At 41.7% G+C, this 20,210-nt stretch overlaps 1 long non-coding RNA gene across 2 annotated transcripts; it reads right to left on the minus strand.

Annotated features, from left to right (window-relative positions):
- Positions 1-8,416: 8,416 nt before the first annotated feature.
- On the minus strand, positions 8,417-19,734 carry LOC308657824. 2 transcript variants are annotated; one of them, XR_014024073.1, is made up of 5 exons: positions 19,711-19,734; positions 19,155-19,357; positions 17,366-17,477; positions 11,957-12,073; positions 8,417-10,264 (listed from the first exon to the last, which is right to left on the minus strand). It is a non-coding gene; the product is annotated as an uncharacterized lncRNA (long non-coding RNA). The 2 variants fall into 2 exon arrangements; XR_014024074.1 differs by lacking the exon at positions 19,711-19,734 and having other exon boundaries at positions 19,155-19,700.
- Between the last annotated feature and the right edge of the window lie 476 nt (positions 19,735-20,210).

A 20,210-nucleotide genomic window follows, 5' to 3' on the forward strand; every position in this document is an offset into this window, starting at 1 on the left:
TGATTTTAAGTCCTTTGGCTATAAACTGAGGAGTGGGATAGCTGGGTCAAATGATGGTTCCATTCCAAGTTTTCTAAGGAATCACCATACTGCTTTCCAGAGTGGTTGTACCAATTTGCAGTCCCACGAGCAATGTACCTTCATCCCCACATCCTTGCCAACACTTATTATTGCTTGTATTTTTGATAATTGCCATTCTGACTGGAGTTAGATGGAATCTTAGAGTAGTTTTGATTTTCATTTGTCTAATTACTAGAGAAATTGAACATTTTTCAATATATGTGTTGATCAATGGTATGTCTTCTTCTAAGAAGTGTCTGTTCCGTTCTTTAGCCCATTTATTGATTGGGTTGGTTATTTATTTATTTATTTGGTGTTAAATTTTTTGAGTTCTCTATATATCCTGGAAATTAATGCTCTATCTGATGTGCGTAAGTAAAGATGTTCTCCCACTCTGTGGGCTCTCTCTTCATATTATTGATTGCTTCCTTTGCTGAGAAAATGCTTTTTTGTTTGAATCTACTTTTAATTGTGGCTTTTATAAAGTTGAGAATCCTGAAAAGTTGTCCTCTTTGTTCACAAGGTACTCCCATTACATAGAATCATGGTCTCATTCCCACTTAGAAAAGGGATGAGTATGATTCCTAAATAGCTTTAGCACTATGGATGAGGAAGCAAACATCCAATCTGATAAGTGCTTGGAAGTGCCAAGGGCTCTCTCAATTTCCCAGGGGTATAGCTTTGCACACTTATGAACACTACCAAAGCCCTTTATCCACTCAATGATCTCCACTCCAGCAGCTACTGGCTTTGTCACCAGAAGGAGAACTAACTGCTCAGCTGTTAAACAATCTGAGACCTACCACACAGCAGGCAAAACAGAAGAAGATTGCCATCCTCATGTTTAGGGGGGTAAACAGATTATTTTAAAGAATACTACATTATATACTTGAAACATGCTAAGACAATAGAACTTAAGTGTTCTCAGGACCTCAACAGAAATAAAAGGTAATCATATCAGGTGATGGATGTGCTAGTTAGCTTGATTGTGGTGATCATTTCACAGTGTATCCGTATATCAGATAATCACGTTGTACACCTTACATTTATAAAATTTTGGTCAATTGTGCCTCAATAAGCTTGGTAAACAATTTGTTTTAAGAAAAGATATCCCAGTGTGAACAAAAGTTCAGGGTCTCTCCTATATGTTTAAGGAATGAGAGTGAGCAATTCATTATGAGGCAACAATACCATGGAGAAGAAACAGGAAGATGCATACTGGTCTGGAGACTTGTTGAAAAGGGATTTGAGCAGCAAGCCAAGAATGTGGATTTTGTCCAGAGAACAACACTATTTCAAAAGCCTTGCAAGAAACCCAAATAGAAAGGAACTGATCAGCACAGAGTTGTCCTGATTGAACAGGACAGGGCCTAACATCTTGCCCATTGTCTACCACCTTACCAAACAGGCAGTGCTGAGGTCCCTAGAACATCCCATGGAGCACTGTATGACCAGCATTGCCATGAGCATCATTATGAGACACAGAAGTAAGATTGGGATGAAAAGGAAAAGTCAGGAAGAGAAGGAAGGATGCTACTGAATTTGTTTAAGTGCAAAATAATGAGGATTTAAGTGAGATAAGCAACATTGGTAATGAAATGGAAAATAAAGAGATTTTGAAAATAGGGAAAATAACTTCCCCTGTGGGGTATCTGGGTTGGACATTTTAAAATGATAATATATAACAGACCACAGCTTTGTAACTGTTACTATCAGCCTTGTAACTGTTACTATGGCCAACAAATCCCTACACTTAGAAAAGTTTATGGAAAAATGCAAATTCCTTTGCAACAATGATGGCTTGTGTGTCAGAATACAGGTTTTAGGATCCTAAAACGAGCAAATGGAAGATAGAGAAAGATGGCCAAAACAAAGGGATGGATGAACTCTATCTAAAACATTTCATTCGCAAACCAGGGAACCAATTTTTGAGCAATGACCAAAGCAATCATAACCCTTTCCCCAAACTCCCTTAAATGTAAGCATTTACATGTTTTCTTAAAAATCATAAAACCCATCATTACCCACTTACAAATAGATACTTTGGCCCATTAAAAGACCCTCCTGGATAGAAGGCATGTGCTTTAGGGAATCTGTGACACCCCCGGACTAGGTGAATCAAAGACATGCTTACCCAAACAAGCTGAAGGGAGAAGGTAGCAGAGGGTTCTGCAGAGCCAGGGAAATTCATGTGCTGAAAATACCTGGCGTTTAGCCAAAAGTGAAGACTATAAATATTAATCAGATGAGAATCAGTGTCACTTTACTGCAAGAATGTTCTGTAATTAAAAGAGTGGGTATTGTGTACTGCATGTTCACACAAGTGCCACCAATAATATTGAATGCTAGTAGCTCCTGGGTGCTACTGTAAAAAAGATTCCTGAGGATGTCACTTAGCAGAAAGTGTAGCACACAAGTTAGGTGTCAAATTCAAATGATCCTTCAAAATAAAGGAGAAAGAAGTAACCAGGGCTTCTAAATTATGTTTCTGTCTTTAAGACACAAAAAGTCAAGGAAAGAAACATTTATTGGATATCCCTTATAAGCATTTACGAGACACTTTGCATATATCAAGTCATTTAACTCTCACCTCAAACCTGCAGAAAAGTGTCATCGCAGCATTGCAAAGATGCAGCCATTCCAGTGTCCAGAATGTGGCGTGGTTGAGAGTATCTGAAGTGGAGCAAAAGGAACAGGTCTCTAAAGTTGGCAAAGTCACATGATCATGAGATTAGAATACTTAATGAATTGTCCATGTGAACATAGAGTGTCTCCAGAAGCTGATGGCCTTTGGGGTGGGTGGAAGGGCTGGGAAGAAGACACCAACGCTCTAAACAGCAGCGACTCTACTCAGTGCTCAAGAAAAGGGATTGGAGCAAGGACATGCCCAAGGTATCAAAAGAGAGGGGATTATTGAAGATAAGAGGAGGGATGGATGGAAGTAGTCTGTCCCACTCCCTTTCCTCTATCCCTCACCTGGTGGAGATAAGGGAGGAGGAACAGCCTCCACTCTGGGAAGGCCAGAAGTCATCTCTTTAAATAAAAAGTTCTAGCTGGGTGCATTTGCCACACCTCTAAATCCCAGTGACTCCAGAGGCTGGGGCAGGAAGATTGCCAAGTTTAAGGCCAGCTTTGGCAATTTAGTGACGCCCTGTCTCAAAAATAAAATAAAGGGGTTGGGGATATAGCTCACTTGGTAGAGCTTGCCTTACATACACAAGGTCCTGGGTTCAATCACCAGAACTACAAAAAAATAAATAAATAAAATAAAGAACAGGGGATGTAGCTTAGAGGCAGAATACTCCTGGGTTAAATTGCAGTATTGAAAGGAAGGGGAGAATGTTTTCATTAGGCTCAGGAAGTGAAGGCCCCTTTGAAGGAAGATGCTTAAATGTAGAGAAGTTCTGACTAGATCATTCTCTTGTCTTGCCCTTGCCTATGGTCCAGAGCCCAAATCCTTAAAGGTTATTCAAGGCTTCCGTGATATGATCTCATCCAGTGGCATTCTAGTAAATGTTAATAACTCATTCTTAGAGTCAGATAAAGCTCTCATCTGTACCGTTTGCCAGCTTCCCTGGTGTGTATCTGCCCAGGAAGGCTGATTTCAAGCTATCATGTGACATTATTCAGTGCGGAGCTCAGAAAAGATGAGTCAGTGCAGGTCGCTGCAGCGAGCCAACACCCTCCTCCTTGACATATTTTAACCATTACTTCTCACCCTCTGTTGTGGTTCAAAGATAGAGATGCTGAACGGAGCACAGCCCAACACTACTGCAGCCATCAGCCGCTGTTGATGTGCATGACAACGTGGCAATTGTCCTTTGGATGGCAATGAAGTGTAAAAGAAGGAAACCTCTCCCTAGCTGTACACAGGCAGCATTTGGATTGGTTGTCATGCTGTTCAAAGACCACAGACGGGAAATTACAAGCCAAATCCAGCACACAGACATCTTTTCTGTAGCTAACTCTAAGTTTTTAATTTACTTGCCAGCATTTAAAAACCAGGAGACAAAAATCCAAATTTCTCGATTTTCTGGGGAAAATTACAGTAGGCAGGATTGCCTTTAAGACCATAACAAATGGAAAGTACCTAGCCCTGGAACAAGGAAGTCATTCAAAAGATGCCAGTTTTCTTCAGCCCAACCTAGCTGATGTTTTGTACTCATTTTTTTTTTTAAATCTGGATAGTTTGGAAGCCATTTCATCTGGACTCTTCCTCTCCAGCTTCTCCCTCATCTTCTCTGTTTTCTAGAATAGTCTTTCCACCTCCAGGCCTTGCACTTACAAGGTGTGTCCCTGAAACACACCCCACGCCAACCCCTTTAGCTGGCTAGCTCCTGCTCGTCCTCCCACTGCAGCTTAGACTGTTAGCTCCCAAATAGCTTCCGTCCGGTGCCATTGTCCACAGACCAGTCAGAGTGATCGCTTCAAAACAAAAATCAGATCCGACAGCACAATTATAAGGAGACACAACCTCTTAAAATGTCCCAAGCCAAATTTGAAAGCCACAACCAATAACTGGAATGCAATTCAGTTGACACTGACAACATTATCTGTACCACTGCTGAGAAGCAATGTCAGCCCTCTCTGAAATGTCCCCATTTCCCCACATAGAGAGGATCTATCCAAACACTATCTATCTATTTATTTATTTGTATTTATTTATTTCTATAAATTATCATTACTTATAAATATGTGTATCCTTCTGCACCACAGTTCCTTTAGGGCAGTATAATATAGAAAGCCAATTACCTGGGTAAGGCAGGTGGAAACACTTGGTTACAAGTCCTGATTCAGCCACTTGCCAACTGCAAGGCCTTGTACCCATTATGTGACATCTCTAAGTGTCAGTTTAGTCAACCGTAAAAAGTTGGCCATCATTTAAGAAATAATAAAATATTTAATGTTTATTATGTCATGTGGACACTAAGGCTTCTAAGCATTTAACATGGAATATTCTGCTCAACCTTCACTTGGAACCCTTTGAGGGAGCTACTATTACCTGCCCTGTTTTACATATGAAGCAAACAGAGGCAGTAGCTTGCTGGAGGTCCTGCAGCCACTAGGAGATCAAGAGGGTATTCACATCCAACCCATCTGACACCAGGATGAGATAATGCTCGCAGAGTGCTCAGTTCAGTAGCTTGGTGCTTAGCATGATTTTTTCCACCCCAGGGTTTCCCCAACTGCCTCCCACATGCCATTTGGTAGCATTAACCCTAGGCTAGCCATGCAATGTTTGTTACTGAAGAAGAGGGAAAAAATACAAATATAAGTATGCTAACTGTCTTGGTCCTTCTGAAATTAATCACTACCCCATTGGGAAATTCAACGAAGCATGATTTTCCTGGAAATTCTCCAAATTTGTCACTTACCCGGGAAAAAAAAAATTATATCGCAGCTCCTGAGCCAAGCTTGAACACTTTTAGGCTGCCTTGAAATTGCAATTTAAACAACCAAAAAATAAATAAATAAAAAGTATCCTTAAGTAAAATACAGATAATATTGACAAAGATAGAAAATGATAAATCAAAATGAGCTTAACATTCATTCCAAGCAAGCAGGTACTGGGTATTACGCAAGCCATGCTAACCCTAAGCCAACTCCTGGTTTTAGTCTGAATTCTTGTTTGAGCAGTGCAAGCCAGCTGGCTTTCAGAGGTCATTCCCACATATGGGACACACACACACAAAAAAAAATGTAACAGAAAGGCTTTCTCTTTTCTTCCCACATATTTGAGAACCATTTCCACATCCTGTTTCATCTTGGACCTTTAGACTTTCTGAACCCAGGAAGTTCTGCCTTGAAGATATAATTTTCTTTAAATCCCTCTGATGCAATCATTTCATTTGGGTGCAATGATAAAATTACAGTATCCCACTGTCACCCTGGTCTCATTTCCTTTGTAACGTGGGCTCCACTGAGGTCAGAGAGAAGATATTCAAGACGGGAAACTTTAATGTGAAATCAATAATCCTGTGTTTTGCCCCTCTAATGGCTGCAATTTTGTTCTGTGTCCATCCTTAATCCCAGTGACATGCACTACACTCTGGCTTATGTCCTGTCCTGTACATCAGATGCAGCCCCCTGGCCAGCCCACATAAAGGAACTATGTGTCATTGGGTGACCCCCAAGCTATGCACAGAAAGACATTAGGCTCTCACATTGGAGAACCATGGGCAGCTCCCCATCCCAGCTCCTCCCCTGAATCCAGGGCGAGATTGACCTTGCTCCTTGCTGGCTTGCAAGAGCTCACAGTGAAGCTCTGCACTAAAACCACGAGTGAAGACCCCAAGGCCAGATGGGAACACACTGCAGAAAAGAATTTCATTCAGCCGAGACGCTTGTCTCTCCAAACTCACCATATCGTATACATTAATATGTACTGATCTGGGGACGTAACTCAGGCCTTAGAAAGAGGTTTAATCCAAAAAGAAAAAAACAGATGCTAGTCTCCTTATGATCTTAAATTGGATCACAATAATAGTTGGAAAGTCTAAGTAAAAGAATCAAAATGAATTTTTTTATATTTCATATATGTCATAAAGTTATATTTCCCAGTGAGGAATGACATAGGCCAAATGATATTGTTATACTGTGTGCATGTACAAACATGTAACAATGAATCCCACCATTATGTTCAATTATAATGTGAACCAATGAAAATATGGAAAAGTAGCTAGATCTTATATAATTTATAACATAACTATAGTATATATTTATATAATTCAAAAATAATTTATGGTTAATATAATAGAAGTTATAATATAAAAACTAGGATATATTTATACAGCTTACTATTTCAATACACTACAAAATGTACATAATAAAATGACATACACTTTTGTATATATATAAAACACATGTACATATATCATATGCATGTGATATATATGTGAATACACATATGACTATATATATTTTATATATATGTATGTGTGTATGATATATATATATATATATATATATATATATATATCTATCTCACACATACACATATAAAATTGGGGTATAAAAAATATTGTCACACTATAATAAAAATACTCTTTAACCTTCATTTGGGGGCTTAAGTTACTCCAGGGGCATTCAACCACTGAGTCACATCCCCAGGCCTATTTTGTAATTTATTTAGAAAGAGGGTCTCACTGGGTTGCTTAGCGCCTCATTGTTCTGAGGCTGGCTTTGAACTCGCCATCCTCCTGCCCCAGCCTCCCAAGCCACTGCAATTACAAGTGTGTGCCATGGCGCCCGGTTCCCATTCCATTTCTTAAACCCTCTTTTCCTTCCTCCTAAGCCCACTCTTGTGCACTCTAGAGACATAGATAAAGGCATTCACTTCCTCAAAAGAGCTACTGATTGTTAATGCATCTTGTAAAGGTTAGGACAAGTGGGAACAGAGCCCATTTTTTTGTAGAATGTTCCTTGACCTCCAGTTGGCTGACACCAAGACATGCCTGGTGAGGTAGTGATCTGATGCCTCTTCAAACTGAGACCCTTTAAATATTTAAGATTTTTACACTCTTATGTACATTTACATCAAACACTCTAAATGAATAAATGTAATTTAAAATTTGACTTTTTTTTCCTAGGAGAGGCATGTGCTGTGTCACAGGGACACGGAGGCTATCCCCAGAATCCCTTCTGTGTGGAGAAAGTAGAGCTCCTGTTGGCCACATGCTGTCATCAAGCTTTAAAACAGAAGCCCTGGAGGTCACCTGGCCCACTCTCTCTAGAGAGCTGATGGGGAATTTTTATAAAAGCTGATATTTGAGGCTGCTTCTTGGGAATCTTGGCCCCTTCTCAAATAGATTAGTTATATCTTCCTTCCTATCACTGTTGTATTCTTCTGAGAAGTTCTACAAATTGGACTCTCTACCTCTCATTATATTTCCAGGGATATTTTGATTTCTTTTAAAGGATTTAGGGAAAATGGCCCAGGCAGCCCACCTACATCGAGGGCTTAGGAAATGATAAAGACACTGTCATCCGAGCTGGAGGTGAGGTCAATCCTTAGCAACCCTTGCTCTGTCTGCTCAGCATTCATTCCTCCTCCTAGGTGAGAAGTGCTGGTATCCTCCTCCTCCACTGTCCATTCTTGTGGCTCCAGGGGAAAACACGTCCCATAACAGGCAGTAACTGGTTCAGAGAAAGACCCCTGACCCCAACCAGACCAAGGAGAGCCAGGATGTTTGCATTAACCCTGGGGGAAAGGAAATCTCCATGGGGCTTGCTAAGCTGGTAGAAGGAAAATATAGAGACATGCAGCTTTATGTGGACTTTTTTTTTTTTTTTAATCATCCCATGGAAAGAGAATGGAGCCGCAGGAAAAGAGAAGCAGAGAAGCAAGGAAGGAAAGGAAGGGCAGTTGGGAACAGTGCTCTTAATAATTACACGGGGACAGATTGTCTTAAAATGCAGGCATATCTTCGATTACATCAATTATCAAATATCATCAATTAATTCAAAAAGTTTTGAGTGTGTGCGAGCATGCCAACTAGCATTCAACACACACTAATTAAACACTATAAGCAAATCACACAATCCTAGGGCAACCATGAGCCCCAAAATACCTCCAATGCCACGCAACTTCTCTTAACCAAAGAGCAGACGTTGTCCTTCTCTGATGGTTCTCTCCAAATAATGGCTGGACATCAGGGAATGGTGGAGTCAGTCCAGAGATGGCTAGCAAGGCGGCCAGTCTCACTGATGTCCTTGAAGCAAAACTCTTCAATGTGGCAAGTCCAGCAATTTAAATAAAGTTCCAAGTTGGTGGTGTACGTCGATGATTGGTTACACCCAATGAAAGTCAATGTCCATTGGTTATGTCCAGTGAGGTGATGTAATTGCAACTGGGCATCTTCCTTGTGCATGTCTATGCTGAGCTCCCCATCAATTATAACCAGTTATTGCTAAGCATGTCTATGGCTAGTGCCCCTTATAGCTCTTTATCAATTGCAAGCAGATGTGACTAAGCAGTTCAATGGCTGCTGTTCCTTATGGCCAGCAACTCAGTGAGTCCCAGCATGTCCCAGCATGTCTGTGGCAGATGCTCCTTATGGGAGGAATTCTAAAAGACATGACTTCAAAGCTAGCTGATCTGGAATCTATACAGATGTGCTCCTGGATTTCAGTTATATGAATACATACCCCTCTCTTTGCTTAAGCCCAGCTGAGGATTTTTTGTTGTTGTTGTTGTTGTTCCTTACAATGTAAACAATTCTGATTATTCAAACCAGTCTATGATTGGGCTTCCTTCAACCATTAAAACATAAGTATTTCCCCTGAGAGAAGGAGGTGGGGTCTTCCTCTGAGGATGGATTATAGCTGGTCTCTGAGCCTGGAAGACTATAATTTGAAGGGCGGGGAGTTAAGGCAGAGAATCTAAACCCATTTTTACTACATTTACTAACAGAATGAGTATTCAATCCCTCAACAAATATTTAAAAGGCACACTAGTTAAGTCAACGTGCCTGGCACTGGGGCTCAGCCGTGACTTAGGAACCGTGTCTACTCCATGATGCTCCCAATTCCAGCAGAAGGGAACAGAATATAAACTAGTGTGTCCCATGCTGCTTGGTGGCAAGTGTTTGGGAAAAAAACAAAGCAAGGTAAGAGGAACAGGGTATGGGGCATGGGCTGATGCGGAGGCCTAGCTAGGAGCCATGCAGCTCTGAAGGAAAGGCGTTCCTGGCAGAGGGAAGGGTTAATGCAGAAGGTCTGAGGTGGCGGTGTGCAGAGCAGGGCCTGGGAGCCCAGGAAGACAAGTGTGACTAGCTATGTGGAGAAGGAGGCAGCTGAATCAGGAGGGAGGCTGGATCTGATGAGGCCCCGAAGGCATTGTAAGAACTTTGGACTTGCACTCTGGTGAAGTGGGCACCATTGGAGGATTGTGAGATGAGGAGACTTGTGATCTGACCTCGCTTTAAGGATTGCTCTAGTTGATGTATAGAAAATTCAGTAGGTGTCAGGGGTAGGCAAGGACAGAAGCCGAGATGCTTTCCCTGGGCAAATCCACACATGTCTTTTAATGAACTTAGCCCAAAACCCTCTAAGTTCAAATAGTCTTTTAGAAGCCTCCCATCCGGGTACTTTTTTGTGTGTGTGCTGGGGATTGAATGCAGGGCCTCATGCATCTAAGCAAGCACTTTACCACTGAGCTACATCCTCAGCCCTACAAGTCCACCATGTAAATGAAGAACCATACCTGTGGAGAAAGAATTCAAAACCATAGTATACGAATAATTATTCTAGGTCTTCATAATTCTAAACCAGTGGTTCCCAATCAAGTACCATTTCACACCCACACCTCATGAGATATTTGGCAATGACTGGAGTTTTGTGTTTTTTTGTTTTTTGTTTGTTTGGTTGGTTGGTTGGTTGGTTGTCACAGCGTCACAGCAGTAGAGTAGTACAGGGAACCAGAAAGTGTTACCAGCATCCAGTACTTAGAAGCAGGGACGCATCAGACAGGCCCCCCAACAAAAAATTATTCAGCTCCAAATATCAATAGTGTTGAGGTTGGAAAACCCTATTCTGGATTAATATAAAGATTCATTGTTCTCAGAATTTATGTTCCTGACTCTTAAACTTACAATATGTAAATTCAGGGAAGCACAAACCGAGTTTGATTATCTTGGCTGATCATTTGAAAGGCAAAAATGATAGTTGCTGTTTTGCATTTAAGAACAACTTATTGGAGAAAAATAATGAACAGTGGCCTCTGCTTTCAAGCCAAAGCAAGAGATCATGGTGGGGGGGCAGATTGGGGGTGGGGAAGTGACATAAGAATGTTCCTGAGTTTGCAAGAAGATTTAAAAAAAAAATTTTTTTTAATATGAAAATGTCATTCTAGGGAAACAAAAGTACCTGGCACAGATTTTGCTTTGGGGAGGAAAATGCCTTTGAAAACCCAACTGGTTGTATAATTAAGTGATAATGAATGCAGAGCTGTACTTTGTATTCCATTCCAGCACATTGGAGTTGAATCTGAGCTTGAAATGCTAAATCCCTCAGTGCCCTGGCCTCTCATCAGTGAAGTGCAAATCAAGGCCTTTGACTGTTATAGAGGGCGGTTCCAAAAAAAAAGTGAATTACAAATATTATGTTTTCAAACTGCCTGCTTTCTGATGGCATGCTGAATTGTATGTGCAAGCTACGTTTAATAAAAGAAATGTTTCATTGGAACAAGAAAGTGAGCTTCCATATGTGATGTTTTATGTGATGGTTTATGAGCAAGAGAAGGATCATCTATTTTTAAAAAGAAAGAAGAGCTGTTGATTTCTATTTTATGTGGAAAACAGGAATGCTTTGGGGATATTTAGTTCCCCAGTGATTTCACTTAAAGAAAGATTAAACAATATTTTATAGGTATACTCCGGCTAATGTGATGTATAAGGAAGATGTGTGAGAGTGTATGTGTGCTAGGCTGAGCCTTTTGCTTGTTAGAGATACAGCATGATAGAGAGTATAGTTTAACAAAAGTTGGAGAAACTTTTTTAAAGTTACTGCATCAAAACCATAATACAGGCCCTGCAAACACAAGAAATTAAGAGCTTCATGAGCTGTTTAGGCCTTTGTTGTCTTAATTAAAAGGTACAATATAATCAGCCTGCAGACAGTCAGCCTTCTAAGAAACCACTATCATTTTAACTTTTGAACTTGACGTTCCATAACAAAGAGACAGAAATTTGCTTTTGTTTCTATACAAATGGATATTTTCTTAAAAGGGGACTAAAACATAAATTCCCCAAACCAAGAACTTAGGAAGAAAGTCCAATGGGAAGCAAAGTGGACCATATAATAAATATTGAAATTCAAATAGTATTTTTATAAACAGGATTAGGAAAGCAAACAGATAACAAAAGCAGTGAGGAACACACGGACGGACTCAACCCACCTGTCCCCCACGGGCACAACAGAGGGCACAGGTGCTGGTGCAGCTTTGACCACAGGCACATGCTACCACGCAAGGAAATCTTGGAAGAAAACTGACAGGTCAGAGGTCATCAGGGGACTGTCAAGAAAGACCAGGACATGGGTCAAACAAGGCTGCCCAGACCAGGGTGGCTCATCACACTTCTCCTAGACTGTGATGATGATGTGTTAACAGAAGGAAGAATTGTGGGCAAACCCAGCTGGTGACGCAAGGAGGGAGCATCTGGATTGGATGAAACACTGGGAGAGAGGTTTTATCTTTTGTAAACACACGTACATCCAAGTTCATCTGCAGACAGCATGAAATCAGAAAATTGTAAGAACTTTAATGATTATTGTGATTTCTCCTTTTATTTTTTAAAATCAATAATGATTATAACAGTGAGTCCTTCAAATTATCTTGCTAGTGTTATTTTTATGTGAATGGAATAGGAGAATCAATGATTAAACTTTTTATTAACAAATCAAAAAAATGGTTCAATTTAAGACTTTTCAGATACACAATGGAGTGCAAGCAAAACACATTCAGTAGAACTTATACTTTAAATTTTGAATTTTAATCTTTTCCTGGACTAGTAGTATGCAGTATAACACTCTCCTGATATTGGGCCACTACAGGACAAGAGGGAACAACCGACTCTCTGCAGTCTACTGTGCTGCTAAGCTGTGGTACTCAGTAGCTGAATTGTATTCAGTACATTTTGACTCATGATGTTTGTAATTTATGATGGGTTTATCAGATGTAACCCCATCCTAAGTCAAGGTGCACCTATAATTGAAAACCTGGAGAAGGCAGGCAGGAGCTGCATCCACTCTCTGTGGTCAAGCCAGTATAGAAAATTAATCACTAAGCTCCGCATCCACAATGTCCCACTTCCCCACCCCACCCTCACCATCAGTCCACATCCCTACATGGACCAGACCATGAAACAACTGAGAAGCTTGTGGCCTGCAGGCTGGATAGATCACCCAAGAGATTTTGGTGGAAAAGTCACCAGGGCCAGGAAATAAGATGAGGGTGGGAAGGATGTGAAACATGAGATGTAGTCAGGCCTCCAGGAGCGTGGGGTCATTGAGTCAAACCCGATCATTTAGATCATTGCAGGTGAGTAGTTGGAGACTTAGAAGCATAAAAAACATCCTTTCTGATATCTTTGCAGTTAAACACATCAAAAGACATCCCAGCGGCACAAGAGAATGTCTCCCTTGGGAGATGCAGTGCCTTGAGGAACACTTTGAATTATTATCTTCTAAACAGGAATGTCTTTTCTTTCAGGATGGATTGTACATTTCTTATATTTCCCCCATTTAACGTCCCATTCCACCCTTTAATTTCAATGAAAGCCTTTACCTAGGCCTAGCTCAGAGAAAAGAATAAAACTATAAAGTCAGAGAGGACACTTTAAAGTTTGAAAGAAAACTCATTGAAAATACAGTTTAAAGTAATTTCTTCTGAAAGAAACTACAAGTTAATGGCATGCTTGTGAAATATAATTCCATGTATTTTTCTTTTTCTTTTTAATCATCACACATCAGAAAGTGAAAAATGAGCAAGAATCAAAAGTTGATAGAAATATTTTAATGCCATTGAAGGCCCAGCAGAAATTAAAACAGGGTGTCCATATTAAAGAGATTGTGAGGCATGAGGAAGATGCACAGGCATTACTCTGAACTTGAAGCCATACATTGGCCCTCGAGCAGGCCACGGTTCACTAAATTGTCACAGTTCTTGGTTGCAAACAACAGAATCTGCTTAAGTCAGCTTAAGTAATTTAAGTAAAAGAAATTTGCTAAAAGATACCAGGTAACTCAGAATCTTTGAGGATCGAGACCCTAAAACCATCTAGGCAGGACTCCCAGCCTTCCCATGAGATTCTTAAGTGAACTTTAATGTCAACACGTGGGCTCAGCATCAATCTTCCTTGGGACCAGACACTAAAACTCTTCCACTGCACCCCAGAAGTAAACGCCATTGTCTGCACCATCCCAGAAGGCTGACCCTCATGCTGCCTCCAAGACTCTGCTGAATAGAATCTTCTGTGATTGGGCCCAGGTGGTATGCTATGTACAAGAGAGTTCAGGGATGCAAAGCACTTGCCTTCAACCTTGGAAAGGACCCTATAAGGTAAGATATTTTCAAAGTGTACACAGAAGTGTTCAAAGATGGCAAGCAGCCACAAATGACAAAAATCCACCGTGACTCCCAATATACCTTTTTCATCCACATTTCTCTCCTATGCCAGGCAACCCCATGCCCTTACTATTCCCATTATTCTTTCAATCTTTATAATATGAGGCTTATTTAAATAATGTATGCACATAACTACTTAAATAAAAATCTAGATTTGAACCCAAGTCCCTTCTGAGATCCAAACTCTGCAGCCCAGTCCCATGTTGAGAGAAGGTTTAAAGCCTAGAGTTTATACTGTAGAATAGATTTTGTGTCACAAAACACCATGTTCACTGACAAGCTACTTAATACCACATTCTAAGCACATAGTAATTTAATTCATCTCAACAGATATGTTTTTAATGCCTGGAATAGGATCTTTGCCTGACCACTTAGAAATTATGAAACATTGGGCAAATTACTTAACCCTCTAAGTCTGTTTCTTTGTTCACAGAGCCTGAATGACATGTTTCTCATAGAGTCGGTGTAATGACATTTTTAGAAATAGGAGTACAACCACAGGACCATCATAGGCACACAGTAAATAACAGACTCACACATAATGGGACATTGGAACAGGCCCTACAGCTCCTTATGCATCTATGACATACGAGGCTGCCTGTCTGTGGGTTTCCAAGGTCCTAGAAAGGCCCTGCCCCCCCCAATCAACCCCCAACACATTTGCACACAGTCTCCCAGCACTCGTCTGCCCACTGATGGCTGACACCAGGTCAATGCTAGAATCCAGCCATGAGAAATTAGCTGGCAAGTCATGGATTAGAATAACCCACATTGAAATGGAAGTGATGTTGTGAGGTCCTGTCCTGAGGGCAGTTGTACAGGAAGAAGATAAAGGACACCAGACTTCCTGGTGGTGGCAGAGATGGGCACCACAGAGCACTGAGATAAATAATGAGGGATAAGGCATCTGTTTGATTGGTACAGACATTCCTAAAGGTGACAAATGAAAAGCTCCCCCTAACCAATGTGAAAGGTGAACAGCGAATATTAGGGACCCACAAGACTCAGGATAGAAGGTCACAGAAGATAGAAAATCATGATATATGAATTCCTGCATCCCCTAACAAGGAAACAAACCACCCACAACCCCCAGGCACAGGGGGCCCCAGGTAGGAGGAGAAGAGGAGGGGCAGCAGGGGAGAATTCAGTCTCCTGGGACCTAGCGGCAGGGTGCTGAATTCATCATACTGGCCCACACCCATGGAAGACCTCTTGTGTGTACCACCTTGGTGTCCTAAATATAACCTTAAAATAAACATCCTTTCCAGAATAACTTTATTTCTTATAATCAAAAATAAAGCTAACATCAAACCTAACTGTTATGGTTTAGATATGAGATGTCCCCCAAAATCTCATGTGTGACCCAGTGCAAGAAGGTTTAGAGGTGAAATGATTGGGTTATTCGAGCCTAATCAGTGAATAAATTAACTAATGGGGATTAACTGAGTGGTAACTGAAGGCCCGAAAGGTGTGGCTGGAGGAAGTGGGCATTGGGGGCGTGCCTCTGGGGTATAAATTTTGTATCTGGTCAGTGGAGTCTCTCCTACTCTGCTTCCTGATCACCATATGAGCCACTTCTCTCTGCACACTCTTCTGCCATGATTTTCTGCTTCACTTGAGACCCAAGAAATGGAGACAACTAACCTAAATGGACTAACCTTCTGAAACCACGAGCCCCCAAATAAACTTTCCCTCCTCTAAAATTTGTTTTGTTAGGTCTTTTGGTCACAACAGCAAAAAAAAAAAAAAAAAAAAAAAAATGACTAAAACACTAATTTCAACTGTGGCCTAAGCGACAAACCATTTAGGAAAAAATGGAAATGTAAAGAGCTCATGAGCATGCTCAGAGCAGACATGCTCTTTCGGCGGTCTCTGTCTTGTGCGAATGCCCTTTTGTGCTGTCACTACCTGATGGACTCCTAGTCATCCTTCAAAACCCAGTTTACTTATCACCTTCTCTGTGAAGCCTTCACTCCAGGTCTCCATAGGGAATTAGTCACTCTCTCCTAAGCTGCAAGAGGCTGTGATGCTGACATCTACTACAGTGCTTGCCTGTCTTCCTACCAGAGAGTAACTCCTCCTCGACACATCATATTTCTGAATGTACCATGGGTTGTAAGCTATGAACTTTCTCACTCCAGAGCCAACCCAGGGTAAGGTACTATTAAAATCCTTAATCAGGAGTCCATTAGACTGAGATGGCTGCAGTGTCTTGGGTTCCTAGAGAAGCAAACCAGAGCCCAGCTCAGAATAGAATGGCCATCGCCTTGGAAAATGAAATCTCAGAAACCCAAGCTTTACCAGATCAGAAACTGCCCACCTACCTCTAACTAGAGACGTTCCACAAGTGTGGCTTGAGTGTTCCTCCAAAGCACATGCTGGGATTTAGTTACCAGCATGATCATATTGAGAGGTAAGACCTTTAAAGGGTGACAGGGTCACAGAGGCATTGCTCCCGAGGATGGATTAATGACATTTTTCAGGAATGGGTCAGTTGTCTGGAGAGTGAACTCTGGATAAGAGATGAATTCAACCTCCATTCTACCTACACCTCGCATAGGCCCTCCCACCAGGTTATGATGCAGCAGGAAGGCCTCCCTAGATGCTGGTGCCATTCATCCAGAACCATGAGCCAAATAAACCCCCATTGTTTGTCAGTTACCCAGCCTCTTGGGTTTTATTATTACAGCAGAAAATGAATTAAGATACCACTTTAACCAGTCAGATATATATATATATATATATATATATATATATATATATATATATATATATATATATATTTGATCTAGTCTCACCAATGCCCTGCAAAAGTCTCACCCTCTCATCCCCTCAGAGGTGCCTGAATCAATTGCAGTTCTAGAACTTCCCAATTTGTGAATCGCTATCCCACTCAAACAAACTCCAAAAATTTTAATGCACCTGAGCTTCTTTCTTAACAGCACAGAGTTGTACTCAAAAGATGTTGATGAGCCCTAGCCCTTGGTTCTTAGTCCCCTCAGTTCTGCTTTGTCCCGTGGCTGGAGCACCTCTTGTATGTTTTCAAGCTGATCTATTGAAGATGAAAGAACAGACTGACTGTGGAATTTGGTCCCCAAATTCTAAAAAATGCTGTGCACTCGAATCTTAGTGGAGCCTTAGATGAGGGCTTGTTTGCAGCCTCCCATTTGCTTAGCTCACCTTTTGACATGGCGCCCCCCTGTACCCAGGCTCTCTGACAGCCTTGCAGGTCAGCTGCAGCCTGGTCTCTCCTGGTTCTTTAGCATAGACTGAACATGACACTCAGGCCAACCTGCAAGAAAGAGGGAGTTAACAACCCATGGGGCAACCCTCAACCACTGGAAGAGGGGGAGTTGATGGGGAAAGTCCCCTCCTTTTCCATGTCTGTGGAGAGAATCTGAGGTGCCATCTACAGTTCATCAGAGGGGCCTCAACAGGATGGCACCCCCAGCACCCTCAGCAGTAGCCCGCTAATGGTAATATATCCTCAGACTGGCTTTCACTCCTTCCATCTGAAAATGCTTTTCCAAAATATGCTGCCTGCAAACAAGCCCTCATCTAAGGCTCCACTGAGATTCCAGTGCACAGCATTTTTTAGAATTTGGGGACCAAATTCCACAGTCAGTCCTTCTTTCATCCTCAACACTTCAGCTTGAAAACACACTGATGGTTATCAGGATTATGAAAGGAGACAGTATCTAGCATGCTTTTGTGGCTAGATAAGCACAAACTTATTAGTCCCAGAAAGGGGGAAAATATCCCAAGATTGTAAGATGTCTAAAGAGCCATCTCTGTGTAGCAAGGCCATCTCCTCCTTGTAAGTTAGTTCTGTAATAACAGCTAAGATACACCAGTCCTCTCTTATAGATGCCCACCCATAGCCAGGGTTCCGTCTTTCACAGTGGCTGCAGATCACCTGGAGTTCTATGGGACTGTTGCAAGAGTCCTTAACTTAAGTGAGCCTCACAACCTGTCTGCAGAGGGAATAAATATAACATAATTTTCATTGTTTTTTTCCTACAGGTGTAGATGCTGTTGCAATCAGTCAGATAGAAACTCATTCTAAAATGTTACTAAGTTTTAAAATAGCTTTTGGCCATTAATAATGCATATTCTAGCTTGAAGGGTGTTATGGTTTGAATATGAAGTGTCCCCCCACCCCGCAAAGCTCCTGCTAATGCAGAAATGTTCATAGGTGAAATAATTGGATTATGAAAGCTGTGGCCTAATCAAGGGATTAATCCATTTGATGGATTAATCATTGGAAAGGCCTACTGCACTGCAGGGTTAACTGTAGGCAGGTGGGATGTGGCTGGAGGAGGTAGGTCACACTGGGAGCATGCCCTTGGGGATTACATCTGGTTCCTCTCTCTTTCTCCCCTCCACCCACTCCATTTATATCCTCCCTGGCTGCCAGGAACTGAGCAGTTTTCCTCCTCCGTACCCTTCCACCATGACCTTCTGTCTCACCTTGAGTCCAGAGCAATGGAATCAGACAACTATATGCTGAACCTCCAATGCCATGGGCCAAAGTAAACTTTTCCTCTTTTAAGTTGTTCTTAGTATTTTGGTCACAGGGTTGAAAATCCAACTAACACAGAGGGTATCTTGAAATTTTGTGAACATCATAAAGGGATGTTCATATTCCCAAAGCACGACAACTCCTATTTTAAGTAATTTTAAAATTAAATAAGAATTACTTAAAAAATAGCCTCTAAACTCGAATTCCTGCATATATTATCTTATGCTTCCCAATTACCCTGTAAAGAAGTATTTTTAATCCCATTTTAAAGGTAGGAAACCAGATTTAGGATGGGCAAGGGTCTTGTCCAAGGCCAAAGAGATAATAAGCCATGGAGCTAAGATCAGGATCGAAGCCCATGAGACCTTCCTATCGCCATAATTTATACACCGAAAGGGGACATGCCATGTGCTACATACTTTGGGCAAAGCGTTCTCATTATCTGACCTCCATCCTTGAAAATTTTTCCGTCTGCCAAGGTAATTCAATTATTCCGTCTTTCTGCTCAGCTTAAGCAGGTTTAGGGTATAATCGAACCCGACCTTGTCCTCTTGTTTCTCTCTGCAGTCCCCAAGGCTGCCCTCTGCCTCTCCTTTTTCAAGGATTTCTTGCTCTTTTTATCATCGTTTGTTCCCCGGCCTTTAGCTCACCTACAAAGAAAGATGAAAGGGGAGACAAGCTCGGTCATTTAAGTCTCTCCAGCTGCCCCAATCCCCTCCTGTTGCCAGGGAAGAGCACTGAGGTGTACAGAGAGGAATCAAAAAGCCAGAAAAAAAAAAAAAAAAAAAAAACAGTCCCATGTTGGCAGCTGTTGCTTCCTTCAGGGGCAAAGTGGCGGCAAGAAAAAAAAAAAAAAAAACCTACAGTCCCATATTCTAAATGTCCCTTTGTTTCAAAATCAGGGAGACCCGCTTTCCAGACCTCCTCGCACCCTGCTCCGTTTGCACCCAACCCAGCCATCCCCGGGCCAGGGCTCCCTTTCAAGTGCCAGCAATGAACAGACCAGCAACCCCAGGCAGCCATCAACCCTGTCACTTATCAGAATGACTGTCAGCCCGGTGACACAGTAAGGCTGGACCAAATCAACTTTGGGCCAACTGAATGCGTAATTCACTGAGCATATTTATCTGTCACAGTGCCGTGGGCCATTCCCTGACAGGGTGTTCCACAATGAATGGCCGCTAAGGGGCCGAACAACAGGAGTAGTGTTCCCAGGTCCATCAGCAGATAGGACTGTGGGTAAATGCCAAGACAGCCACAGCACATCGCCAGGAAATGTTTCCAGGCATGCCTAGGACACCAGAGTGACAAGGGGAGCCGGCGTCACCGGGTCTGATTCTCGCTGGGACCCCGGTGGTCTTCTCCTGACTCCAAGTCACCAAGCACACCTGGCCCCACAGCTAAATTAATTGGTGTTAGATGATGTTGTTCTGGAGCCCTAAAGAAACAGGTGTCGAATGCCCTTTGTCCCCGTAATTCAGCTCCTTGAGGAATCTGTCATAA

This window comes from Spermophilus citellus (assembly GCF_964194105.1).
Source record: "Spermophilus citellus genome assembly, chromosome: 10".
NCBI lineage: Eukaryota > Metazoa > Chordata > Mammalia > Rodentia > Sciuridae > Spermophilus > Spermophilus citellus.